General features: G+C 42.0%; 1 protein-coding gene across 1 annotated transcript in view; it reads right to left on the bottom strand.

Annotated features, from left to right (window-relative positions):
• Positions 1–1,661, bottom strand: part of LOC102040760 — a 32,282-nt gene extending 30,621 nt beyond the window's left edge. The window contains exon 1 of the mRNA XM_031066175.1: positions 1,578–1,661. The gene's annotated coding sequence lies outside the window, so the exon portion shown is untranslated. The remainder of the gene's footprint in view (positions 1–1,577) is intronic.
• Between the last annotated feature and the right edge of the window lie 1,924 nt (positions 1,662–3,585).

The following is a 3,585-nucleotide window of genomic DNA, read 5'->3' on the forward strand; positions in this document are numbered from 1 at the left end:
GAAAAAGAAGATGCAGATTCTCATATGGTCTTAAAGACTGATGGATTTTCCTATGGAGCATAGTTGCTAATGATTTATTAAAAAGCAAAGGGCTGAGAACCTGTGCTGGAAAGCTTTTAGGAAATTTTCAGACTGGATGAGTTAAGTTTGCAGAAAGCTCTTTAAGACCTTTACTTCTATAATTTCCAGAAAAAAACCAGTTTATCCATCAACATGGCAGTAGGAGTGAAAAGCACTTCAATTCTAGTTCCATATCTAGTCTGACTTGTTGAATAGCCTGGAAGGAAACATATTAACCTCTGCCTCTTTGTGTGTGTTACACAAGGACAGTTTATTTGTGGTGTTCAAGAATAGGTGTCTTTGAAGAAGAGCTTTCAATCAAACCAGACGATACAAGAGCATGCCAGCACTTGGAAGACAGTGTTTGCAGCAATTTATCTGTAATAGACTTGGTGATAACATTTGCTGAATATATTACTTCTTCCCTAGCACAATATGCCCTACCATGCAACTGAGAAACAAAATGGAGAACACTGGGAATAGCTAAAGTTACCTTAGAATAATTCCACCAGAAAACCTGAGAATGGACTGGACTGAATTTTCTGACTGACAGAACTGGCTTCTTTATGGATATAGGTATTTTGTCCATTTTAGGGCTGATTTCTTTCTCTGTGATTGAAGAGATTCTGGAGACAACTTTCTGCCTTTAGAGTCCCATGTAATATTCCAGGAAATGAGTATTCATCCCATACTACTCCCATAAGGGGTCCTCACTGATAATCTCATTTCAGGCAACATGAAAATTTGCACTACTCAAAAACATATGAAGGCATAAATAGAAAAGCTGTTTGCTCACCAGATGGTGCTGCTTCCCTCCTGATTGTTTCTGAAGAAAGAAATCTGAGAAATTTGTTTCCTGAAAGCACTGTGGGGGCACCAGGCACATAAAGTTGCAGCACCACAACCACCAGAGGTGTCTGCTGAACTAAATATCAGCTATGTAGAGACTTGTAAAAAGAATCACCCAAGCACAAAAAAAACCAAAAAAACAAAAAAACCAAAAAAACAGCACAAAAAAAATCACTTTACTAGCCATACCTGGGTGTGAGAACATGACCTCAGAAGCCTGGCCAGGCTTCTGAGGTGATGAAGCTTTATAGGTCCAGGACCACCTATTCAAAGGAGCACCACAAACTCACCTGTGCCTTCCTGTCTGGCCAGAAAGCTCTGCTTGTTTAATCATATGCACCTGAACAGGTTCAGGGCCTGTTCCAGATGATCATCTAGACATTCACTTCTCTTCACATTCAGAGTTTTGATACCTCTATGCCTGAGCCCCTGAGGAGATTGCAAACACAAGCCAAGGCCATTGGGCTGTTCAGAGAATCCAACCACTGTGAATATTTCATTAAAAGTAATTCCTTTTGCAGCAGAAATGTGGAAACCTAGTTGACTAGTTTACATTATCCTTTAGAAATGCATGTGACTGTTCATTCACACGGCTGTTTTATGTTTTTTCTGTCTTCTATGAGCCAGCTTAGCATTGGAGAACTCACCCAGGAAGTGGCATCACTCACCTCCAAGACTCCTTTTACCTGGAAACAGGTGAACATGAGCTCTCACTCTTCTACCAGGCCACCATGAGTGTTTGCTGTTGAACCAGAGTTACTGCACACACTCAGGGATGAAGCATCACTGACATTAAGAGAATAAAAAAAGCAGACAAAAAAGAATGAGTGCAGTGGTAAGGATAGAGGGGATTTTCTTCTCTCTGCAAGAACAGATCAGACCAGGTTCTCAGTCTCTACATTCCAGTGTACACCTAACCACAGGCTGGTTTCTGGCTCATTAAATGTTGACCTCCCTGTGATCTTCTGAACATGTGAAAATCACCAATTTATCCACTTCCCTCTCAATGGGCCTGATGATTACCTCAATGATGTCTCATCTAAAACAGAAGTAGACATTAGATACACCATTCCCTAAGCACTGGTATTTCTTGTAGACCTCAGTATAAAAATCACCAGAATTACTTAAAAATAAGGACCAATATATTAAAAAAAGTTCTAAGCACCCATCTTCAGACTTTTAATGAATCAGGGCTTATTTCTAGCAGGAGGTACATCATGGAAAGTCCCCCTTTTAGGATTTCTTGGCTCCAGAGACCATCTTGCTTTCTGACAAGACACTCTGCTCTGCTTTTAGATTCTCAATCCTTCCTCCAATGACCTGACAATGTGTGGGCAACTCATTCCCTCAGTTGTGATGCCTATGTTCTTTATATCCAAGTGCCACAGAAAAAATCTCATTATATAGGACAGATTTCAATATCCCTAGAAAAGATTTAAAATTGATTGCCTTCAACAAGAGGAGACACTTTTAAAGTCTCTACAGGAAGCAAAAAAAAATCGCTACTTACAGCAGCTCCCTAGGATCCTGCTGTCTCCACCAGGACTACTCTGCAGCTCCCTCTCTTATTTATACAGTTGCATAGCATTATGAAAGCAAAGCGTCCTCTAGAAAACATTAACCAGGACAGACAAGTGTTATTACTTTAGGAATGGTGCAGAGTAAACAGTGAAGACAATTTTTCTGGGCAGGCACCTGATTTTTGCTGTATATGCATGGCCAGACCTGGCCTTTTCTTAGAACAGTCCTAAGAGTTGCCTGCATTTCTACACATCCTCCTAATGGGAATCTAACTACTCACTCTGGGAAATGCTTCACATGCATCATTAACTTCTGTAAACTGCATGAGTTCATTCAGTAGAAGTAACTGAAGTGAGTGAAATGAAACATATACCTAATACTAGACATGAGCCTAAGGAAAAGACAGCTGTGGATGCATGCTGCAGCCAGATCTCAATTTAGTATTTTTCAATGAGGTATTTTGCTTCCTCTGTACCAGACTTTTAATAGTTTTTATTTGGCATATTTGTTTTAAATTATACACTATTTCTTAATTACCTACATTGCCATTAATAGGGGCCGATTTCTGGGGACATCCCTTTTAAAGTTAAAGCTGCAGCACTGATGTTTGTAGTGGCTGGGGGTTGCTGTAGGGATGGCAGGATGGTGGCAGAGATGTGCATCCAGGACCCCGTGGCACTCAGCACACCTCAGCCGCAGTGGTGTCACCTGATGCTTCATGCAGCAATGGATTGAAGGACAAACTGTTGCCTTGTACTCACAGTGTGGGCTGGCACAAAGTGCAAGCACTGCCAAAAGGCCGACAGGGAAGGGCAGGCAGGACACCAGAGCCTGCTCTCACACAGAGCTGGACCCTATGGTCAGGCCACCCGTGTTTTACATGACCCCCTGTGAGGGTGTGCTCCTGCAGCACCCACAGGGGCTGTGCTAATGTGGGTATGACTGAGGGCTTGGAAAACTCACAGGTCAATGTCCCAGTGAACACCCTCCAGCCAGGAGGATCATCCCCTTGGGAGGTAGGGGATTCAAGGAGGAAAGGTGCTATACATCATGGAATCATTTAGGTTGATAAATAAATCCAAGACCATCAAGTCCAACCATTAACCCAGCATGGAGAACTCCATACTAAACCTTGTAGTTAAGGACCAGATGTAC

Source organism: Geospiza fortis, unplaced genomic scaffold (genome assembly GCF_000277835.1).
Source record: "Geospiza fortis unplaced genomic scaffold, GeoFor_1.0 scaffold23, whole genome shotgun sequence".
NCBI classification, from domain to species: Eukaryota; Metazoa; Chordata; class Aves; order Passeriformes; family Thraupidae; genus Geospiza; species Geospiza fortis.